This window comes from Triticum dicoccoides, chromosome 5A (assembly GCF_002162155.2).
Source record: "Triticum dicoccoides isolate Atlit2015 ecotype Zavitan chromosome 5A, WEW_v2.0, whole genome shotgun sequence".
NCBI classification, from domain to species: Eukaryota; Viridiplantae; Streptophyta; class Magnoliopsida; order Poales; family Poaceae; genus Triticum; species Triticum dicoccoides.
This window is the reverse complement of record NC_041388.1, coordinates 461,838,680-461,849,266: the sequence shown is the minus strand read 5'-3', so window position 1 is coordinate 461,849,266 and position 10,587 is coordinate 461,838,680.

Below are 10,587 nucleotides of genomic sequence, written 5' to 3'. Positions count from 1 at the left end.
GATTACTACAGACTGTTCTGTTTTTGACAGATTCTGTTTTCAATGCATAATTTGCTTGTTTTCTAGTTTCTATGGCTTATATTGCTCAATATAAATTGTGGAAATGATATGTTACAGTAGGCATTATGTGATAACAATTATGAATCTTGTCTTTGATAGTACCCAAAGTGAAATGGTGCTCTTTATCATATTAACCTATCTCATGAAGTTCCGTTAAGTTTTGTGCGATTGAAGTTTTCAAGTTTTGGGTGAGATGTCGATATGAGGATAATAAGGAGTGGCAAGACCCTAAGCTTGGGGATTCCCAAGTCACCCCAAGGTTATATTCAAGGAAGATCCAATCAACTAAGCTTGGGGATGCCCCGGAAGGCAACCCCTCTTTCGTCTCCAACTTTATCGGTAACCTCACTTGGAGATACGTTTTCATTCGTCACATGATATGTGTTTTGCTTGGAGCGTCAATTTATTTTGTTAGTATTTGTTTGCTGTTATTTATAATAATGTCTCGCATCTTTTATTTCAATAAAAGTGGCAATGATAGCCTTTACTATGCTTATTTTGCAAGTCTACATGTTTCCGTTTCAAAACAGAAAGTTCATCAATGTTGCGAAAATCCCCTAGAAAAGTCAGAATGTGATAAAATGTTGAAACTTTTTGCAAAATGAGCTCTGATAAATTTTCTACAGTATGGTAAATTTTTATAACTTTTGGAGTTAGGGAAGTATTGATTGATAGAGGCGAGGGTCCCGATGTTTCGATGAGATGGTGGCTATCGTTTTCTGTGGGAGTCGACTTTGTCGATCCGACTATGAACGTGCGAGACGTCGCGCCTTAGCAATCGCTAAACCAACTTCCGAGGGTTATTGACCACGCCGGAGCACGATCAACCTGACCACGAGGGTCTGTTTCCTGCGAGCAAATGAAGAACAAGCAAGAAACTGAGATTGCAATCTGGATATTGCGAATATAAGATGAAAGCTTTATTGATCAAGGTGGGGTTCTGTGACGTCTTGGTCTGGTCGTTGGACACAAACGAAGTACGCGAAGTTGCAGCTGATGAGAACATCAATACAATTGTTACACCCACAGCCCCTGCTGCTATACATACTGGACCAATTACTAGAGCTCGTGCACGCCAACTAAATTACCAGGTACTTTCGTTTCTTGGTAATGATTCTAATGTTCATGAGAATATGATGCTGCCTAAATTGGATACATTTGTTTTGCTTACAAATGAAGGGCCTAGCTTGGAGAAGGATGAACATTGGAGCAAGAACAAGAACGGAGTTACAAGTGATGATTTCAGGACTTTGAAGCCACCATAATGGGTGCATGAAGCCTTGGACGAAATATACAAGATGCCACTTCATAAATTTCGCCCCGAGGCTATTTTAGGTGCCGCGTCACCTTATTATTGGGCCAGGCCCATGTAATTTCGAAATACATAAGTATAGGCTATTTTTAGAGTCCGTATGTGTGGGGAAACAAGAGATAGGGTTGATTTCGGACCCCTCCACCAAGGGCCACGAAATTCCCCCCTCTTCCTCCCTATATATAGCCCTTAGGGCATCGTTTAGACTTTGGGTTTTGTTTAGATTAAAAGTTCGCCATAGCTGCAACTTCGCGTACTTCGTTTGTGTTCAACGACCAGACAAAGGCGCCACAGAACCCCACCTTGATCAATAAAGATTTCATCTTATATTCGCAATATCCAGATTGCAATCTCAGTTTCTTGCTTGTTCTTCGTTTGCTCGTAGGAAACAGACCCTCGTGGTCAGGTTGATCGTGCTCCGGCGTGGTCAATAACCTCTCGGAGTTGGTTTAGCGATTGCTAAGGCGCGACGTCCTCGCACGTTCGTAGTCGGATCGTCAAAGTCGACTACCACCAAAGCGATATCCATCATCTCATCGAAAGACGGGACACCTTTGCCTCTATCAAGTGGTATCAGATTTCTAGGTTGCTGTGTGAGATTTTACAGTTTTTCGTAGTTTAGATCGAGTCTGTTCTTCATACCTATAGTCCACGAAAAAGCCAAAAAAAAATTAGGGTTAGTTCATCCCATCCGAACCAATCTGAGCCTTGCATAATCTTTTCTGTATTTGCTTTGTTGAATTTGCGGTTGCATCATCGTGTCCAGTTGCTGGTCTTAGCGTCTAGTCTTTTAGAGTTTCGAGTTCTGTTCACAGGTTGTCACGTCGCCGCTGCCATATATCACCACCGCATCATCATCGTCGCTGTTGCCATATACCACCACCACATATTCACCGCCAATCCGAATCCATATACGCCACCACATATCCGCCGCCATCACGCCAATCCGAGTTCACCTGCAACATATATCCGCCACCTGTCCGTGTTCCACCAGATTCATCTCCGCCACCAGTCCGAGTTCCACCAGATTCATCTCCGCCACCAGTCCTAGTCCGAGTCCAGTAATTGTTGCATTGTTCTCGATTTCCAGATCACGCGATACTCCGAGTCGTGACAGAGAAGGACTCCCCAACTTCCGAGCCATCCGCAGAAGAAAATTAGTTCCAATTTCAAAAAAAAACTAAGTCTGGAAAATTCTGGCTAGGCAGTTTTTAGACCAATTGTAGACTTTTTCGAAAAAAAAATTGTTGCGGAGCAAAAAAAAAAGTGCAAAAAAAAAGAGAAAAAAAAATTCAGAGTGTGCTCCTCCCTTGTTTACGTGCCGCGCCGTGATTTTGTTGGTGTTCTAGGCTCGCGTCTCTAGCACAGTCTAGCCTAGGACCAGCACAGTACCGTCGTTGAGCGTTTATTCAACTTTGCATCTCTGAATTGATTATTGCTGACCCTTTTTGCTACCATATTATAAGCCTTCCCAGCTCCACATACATCTACGTCGTGCGTTTGACTCTCCCTGGTAATCGCTCTATCCAAGCTTTGAGAGTTTTGACTACAACGGTTGCCGATCACCGCCTGCTGCTGGGTAAGAACTGGTAAGAATTTGAGTTTTGCTTGACGGGTTTGTGACACCCACCACCACCACTTGTTCATAGTCTGTAGGATCATATTCTTGTGTGTTTCTATTGCTGCTAACCATGCCAGGATCACAAGCCGACGAGATTGACTGGGAGAATTTATCGAACAAGGAGCTTCATGATAAGTTTCAGCAAATGATGACTGAACAGGTGCAAGATGTGCTGAACAATTTTGAAGAGGCCATGGAGAAGATCACTGGCCTTGAGAAGACGTTCGAAACAAGCTCGATAACAAGTTTAATGAATTGCTCGCGCGTCTTCCACCACCACCACCCGCTGCACCTAACGCACCTCTCCAACAACAACAACAACAACGACTACCTCCACGTCGCGAAACAGACCTCCGCCGAGCAAGCCGTGTTCCTCTTGCGTTTGGCCAAACTGTTGGTGCTGCTGTTGATACTTCTGTGGCTCCTGCTGTTGATGCGGAGGAGGATGATTATGTGGGAGATTATGAGGATGAGGTTGATCAAAATCAGCACTACGTGCAGCCACCTGTACCACCACCAGCAGGTCGACCTCAGGTATATATTCGTAATGGTAGGCCTGCACCACCACCTCAGGTACGAGATGATGTCCATATTCCTAAACTGAAATTGAATATTCCACCATTTGAGGGTAGATATGTTCCTGATATATATCTTACTTGGGAGTTACAAACTGAACAACGTTTTACATGTTTACAATATCCCGAGGAGAGACGGGTTGCTGCTGCTGTTTGTGCTTTCACTAGTTTTGCATGTGTCTGGTGGTCTGAACATTGTAGATTATATCCTATTCCAACTACTTGGGCTGCTTTGAAAACCGCTATGCATACGCGTTGGGTTCCACCATATTATCAACGTGAATTGCTTCAAAAATTGCAGCGTTTAAGACAAGGAAAAAATTCTGTAGAAGAATATTATCAGGAATTACAAACTGGCATGATTCGATGTGGTATTGTTGAGGAGAATGAAGCTATGCTTTCACGTTTTCTGGATGGATTAAATAGAGAGATTCAGACCATTCTAGACGATAAGGAGTATACTAATATCACTCGTTTATTCCATCTTGCTTGTAAAGCTGAACGTGAAGTGCAGGATCGACAAGCATTGGCGCGAACTAACTTTTCTGCAGGCCGACCTTCCTCATGGACGCCGCGTGCATCTTCTACTTCAACTGCACCAGCACCTCAATCAGGTGCCTCCTACAGCCGTGATACAAGAAAACAGGAACAACCACCATTATCTGCCAAGAGCGCACCTGCCGGGCCTGCACAGAGTTCTTCTTCTTCCAGGGCATCAACAGGGCACACAAGTGATATTATTTGTCGTCGTTGTAAGGGAGGAGGTCATTATGCGAGAGAATGCAAATCTCCGCGTGTGATGATTGCTACTGCGGATGGTGGATATGAGTCTGCTAGTGACTATGATGAGGAGACTTTGGCTCTTATTACACGTGAAGAACATGGTGGAGATGATTCTGATCATGAGACGCAATACATGGCTCCTGAAGACGCTGACAGGTATGAATGTTTAGTTGCTCAACGTGTTTTGAGTGTGCAGGTCCCACAAGCTGAGCAAAATCAGAGGCACAATTTGTTCCATACCAAGGGAGTTGTGAAGGAACGTTCTGTGCGCGTCATCATAGACGGAGGGAGCTGCAACAACTTGGCTAGCATGGAGATGGTGGAGAAGCTTTCTCTCACCACAAGACCACATCCACATCCTTACTACATCCAATGGTTCAACAACAGCGGCAAGGTTAAGGTAACACGTACTGTTCATGTGCATTTTAGTATCTCTACATATGCTGATTATGTTGATTGTGATGTGGTACCTATGCAAGCATGTTCCTTATTACTTGGTAGACCATGGCAATTTGATAAAAATTCTGTACACCATGGTAGAAACAATCACTATACTCTTGTTCATAAGGATAAAAATATTACTTTGCTTCCTATGACTCCTGATTCCATTTTGAAAGGTGATATTAATAGAGCTAATAAAGCAAAACAGGAGACGAATAAGAGTGAAAATCAGATTGTGGCAAAAGAATTTGAGCAACAAATGAAGCCTAATAATAAACCATCTAGTGTTACTTCTGAAATTAAATTGAAAAGTGCATGTTTATTTGCCACCAAATCTGATATTGATGAGCTAGATTTCAGCAAACCTGTTTGCTATGCTTTTGTGTGCAAAGAGGCATTATTTTCATTCGAGGACGTGCCTTCCTCTTTGCCTCCTGCTGTCACTAACATTTTGCAGGAGTTCGCTGACGTCTTTCCACAAGACGTGCCACCGGGATTACCGCCTATTCGAGGGATTGAGCATCAGATTGACTTAATTCCCGGTGCTTCACTGCCAAACCGTGCACCATACCGTACCAATCCAGAGGAGACGAAGGAGATTATGCGTCAAGTACAAGAGCTTCTCGACAAAGGTTATATACGTGAATCCCTTAGTCCTTGTGCTATTCCTATTATTCTAGTGCCGAAAAAGGATGGTACATCACGTATGTGTGTTGATTGTAGAGGCATTAATAATATTACTATTCGTTATCGTCATCCTATTCCTAGGCTAGATGATATGCTTGATGAATTGAGTGGCTCTACAATATTCTCCAAAGTTGATTTGCGTAGTGGATACCATCAAATTCGTATGAAATTGGGAGATGAATGGAAAATAGCATTTAAAACTAAGTTTGGATTATATGAGTGGTTAGTCATGCCTTTTGGGTTAACTAATGCACCTAGTACTTTCATGAGATTAATGAACGAAGTTTTACGTGCTTTCATTGGACGATTTGTGGTAGTTTACTTTGATGACATATTGATTTATAGCAGATCTTTGGAAGAACATTTGGAACATTTACGTGCTGTTTTTATTGCTCTACGTGATGTGATAGAGGCAAAGGTGTCCCGTCTTTCGATGAGATGGTGGATTTCGCTTTGGTGGAAGTCGACTTTGACGATCCGACTACGAACGTGCGAGGACGTCGCGCCTTAGCAATCGCTAAACCAACTCCGAGAGGTTATTGACCACGCCGGAGCACGATCAACCTGACCACGAGGGTCTGTTTCCTGCGAGCAAACGAAGAACAAGCAAGAAACTAAGATTGCAATCTGGATATTGCGAATATAAGATGAAAGCTTTATTGATCAAGGTGGGGTTCTGTGACGCCTTTGTCTGGTCGTTGAACACAAACGAAGTACGCGAAGTTGCAGCTATGGCGAACTTTTAATCTAAACAAAACCCAGAGTCTAAACGATGCCCTAAGGGCTGTATATATGGAGGAAGAGGGGGGGAATTTCGTGGCCCTTGGTGGAGGAGTCCGAAATCAACCCTATCTCTTGTTTCCCCACACATACGGACTCTAAAAATAGCCTATACTTATGTATTTCGAAATTACATGGGCCTGGCCCAATAATAAGGTGACGCAGCACCTAAAATAGCCTCGGGACGAAATTTATGAAGTGGCATCTTGTATATTTCGTCCAAGGCTTCATGCACCCATTATGGTGGCTTCAAAGTCCTGAAATCATCACTTGTAACTCCGTTCTTGTTCCTCTTGCGCATGCCATCATCTCCATGCTTGTTCTTGCTCCAATGTTCATCCTTCTCCAAGCTAGGCCCTTCATTTGTAAGCAAAACAAATGTATCCAATTTAGGCAGCATCATATTCTCATGAACATTAGAATCATTACCAAGAAACGAAAGTACCTGGTAATTTAGTTGGCGTGCACGAGCTCTAGTAATTGGTCCAGTATGTATAGCAGCAAGGGCTGTGGGTGTAACAATTGTATTGATGTCCTCATCAACCATACCGTACCAATCCAGAGGAGACGAAGGAGATTATGCGTCAAGTACAAGAGCTTCTCGACAAAGGTTATATACGCGAATCCCTTAGTCCTTGTGCTGTTCCTATTATTCTAGTGCCGAAAAAGGATGGTACATCACGTATGTGTGTTGATTGTAGAGGCATTAATAATATTACTATTCGTTATCGTCATCTATTCCTAGGCTAGATGATATGCTTGATGAATTGAGTGGCTCTACAATATTCTCCAAAGTTGATTTGCGTAGTGGCTACCATCAAATTCGTATGAAATTGGGAGATGAATGGAAAACAGCATTTAAAACTAAGTTTGGATTATATGAGTGGTTAGTCATGCCTTTTGGGTTAACTAATGCACCTAGTACTTTCATGAGATTAATGAACGAAGTTTTACGTGCTTTCATTGGAAGATTTGTGGTAGTTTACTTTGATGACATATTGATTTATAGCAGATCTTTGGAAGAACATTTGGAACATTTACGTGCTGTTTTTATTGCTCTACGTGATGCACGTTTGTTTGGTAACCTTGGGAAGTGCACCTTTTGCACCGACCGAGTATCTTTTCTTGGCTATGTTGTTACTCCACAGGGAATTGAAGTTGATAAAGCCAAGATTGAAGCTATTGAGAGTTGGCCGCAACCCAAAACGGTCACACAAGTGAGGAGTTTTCTTGGCCTCGCTGGGTTCTATAGGCGTTTTGTGAGAGATTTCAGCACCATTGCTGCACCTCTCAACGAGCTTACAGAGAAGGATGTGCCTTTTGTTTGGGGTACCGCACAGGAAGAAGCCTTCACGGCATTGAAAGATAAGTTGACACATGCTCCTTTACTCCAACTTCCTGATTTCAATAAGACTTTTGAGCTTGAATGTGATGCTAGTGGAATTGGATTAGGCGGTGTGTTATTACAAGATGGCAAACCTGTTGCATACTTTTCTGAAAAATTGAGTAGGCCTAGTCTGAATTATTCTACTTATGATAAAGAATTATATGCTCTTGTTCGGACTTTAGAAACATGGCAACATTATTTATGGCCCAAAGAATTTGTTATACATTCTGATCATGAATCTTTGAAACATATTAAAAGTCAAGCTAAACTGAATCGTAGACATGCTAAATGGGTTGAATTCATTGAGACTTTTCCTTATGTCATTAAACACAAGAAGGGAAAAGAAAATGTTATTGCTGATGCATTGTCTCGCCGCTATACTATGCTTTCACAACTTGACTTCAAAATATTTGGTTTGGAGACCATCAAAGATCAATATGTGCATGATGCTGATTTTAAAGATGTAATGCAGAATTGTAAAGAAGGAAGGATGTGGAACAAGTTCGTCGTTAACGATGGATTTGTGTTTCGTGCTAACAAGCTATGCATTCCAGCTAGCTCCGTTCGTCTTTTGTTGTTGCAGGAGGCGCATGGAGGAGGATTAATGGGACACTTTGGCGTGAAGAAGACGGAGGACGTACTTGCTACACATTTCTTTTGGCCAAAGATGAGACGGGATGTTGAGCGTTTTATTGCTCGCTGCACTACATGTCAAAAAGCTAAGTCACGACTCAATCCTCATGGTTTATATATGCCTTTGCCTGTACCTAGTGTTCCTTGGGAGGATATATCTATGGACTTTGTTTTAGGTTTACCTCGAACAAAGAAGGGGAGGGATAGCATATTTGTTGTCGTGGATAGATTCTCGAAAATGGCACACTTTATACCATGTCATAAACGCGATGATGCTGTTAATGTTGCTGATTTGTTCTTTCGTGAAATTATTCGCTTGCATGGTGATGAGGACATCAATACAATTGTTACACCCACAGCCCCTGCTGTTATACATACTGGACCAATTACTAGAGCTCGTGCACGCCAACTAAATTACCAGGTACTTTCGTTTCTTGGTAATGATTCTAATGTTCATGAGAATATGATGCTGCCTAAATTGGATACATTTGTTTTGCTTACAAATGAAGGGCCTAGCTTGGAGAAGGATGAACATTGGAGCAAGAACAAGCATGGAGATGATGGCATGCGCAAGGGAAACAAGAACGGAGTTACAAGTGATGATTTCAGGACTTTGAAGCCACCATAATGGGTGCATGAAGCCTTGGACGAAATATACAAGATGCCACTTCATAAATTTCGTCCCGAGGCTCTTTTAGGTGCTGCGTCACTTTATTATTGGGCCAGGCCCATGTAATTTCGAAATACATAAGTATAGGCTATTTTTAGAGTCTGTATGTGTGGGGAAACAAGAGATAGGGTTGATTTCGGACTCCTCCACCAAGGGCCACGAAATTCCCCCCTCTTCCTCCATATATACAGCCCTTAGGGCATCGTTTAGACTTTGGGTTTTGTTTAGATTAAAAGTTCGCCATAGCTGCAACTTCGCGTACTTCGTTTGTGTTCAACGACCAGACAAAGGCGTCACAGAACCCCACCTTGATCAATAAAGCTTTCATCTTATATTCGCAATATCCAGATTGCAATCTCAGTTTCTTGCTTGTTCTTCGTTTGCTCGCAGGAAACAGACCCTCGTGGTCAGGTTGATCGTGCTCCGGCGTGGTCAATAACCTCTCGGAGTTGGTTTAGCGATTGCTAAGGCGCGACGTCCTCGCACGTTCGTAGTCGGATCGTCAAAGTCGACTGCCACCAAAGCGATATCCATCATCTCATCGAAAGACGGGACACCTTTGCCTCTATCATATGCTCTTGTTCGGACTTTAGAAACATGGCAACATTATTTATGGCCCAAAGAATTTGTTATACATTCTGATCATGAATCTTTGAAACATATTAAAAGTCAAGCTAAACTGAATCGTAGACATGCTAAATGGGTTGAATTCATTGAGACTTTTCCTTATGTCATTAAACACAAGAAGGGAAAAGAAAATGTTATTGCTGATGCATTGTCTCGCCGCTATACTATGCTTTCACAACTTGACTTCAAAATATTTGGTTTGGAGACCATCAAAGATCAATATGTGCATGATGCTGATTTTAAAGATGTAATGCAGAATTGTAAAGAAGGAAGAATGTGGAACAAGTTCGTCGTTAACGATGGATTTGTGTTTCGTGCTAACAAGCTATGCATTCCAGCTAGCTCCGTTCGTCTTTTGTTGTTGCAGGAGGCGCATGGAGGAGGATTAATGGGACACTTTGGCGTTAAGAAGACGGAGGACGTACTTGCTACACATTTCTTTTGGCCAAAGATGAGACGGGATGTTGAGCGTTTTATTGCTCGATGCACTACATGTCAAAAAGCTAAGTCACGACTCAATCCTCATGGTTTATATATGCCTTTGCCTGTACCTAGTGTTCCTTGGGAGGATATATCTATGGACTTGGTTTACCTCGAACAAAGAAGGGGAGGGATAGCATATTTGTTGTCGTGGATAGATTCTCGAAAATGGCACACTTTATACCATGTCATAAAAGCGATGATGCTGTTAATGTTGCTGATTTGTTCTTTCGTGAAATTATTCGCTTGCATGGTGTGCCAAATACTATTGTTTCAGATCGTGATACTAAATTTCTTAGCCACTTTTGGAGATGTTTATGGGCTAAGTTGGGGACTAAACTGCTTTTTAGTACTACTTGTCACCCCCAAACTGATGGACAAACTGAAGTAGTCAATAGAACGTTGTCTACTATGCTTAGGGCTGTTTTGAAGAATAATAAGAAAATGTGGGAGGAATGCTTGCCTCATATTGAATTTGCTTATAATCGTTCATTGCATTCTACTACTAAGATGTGCCCTTTTGAAGTTGTG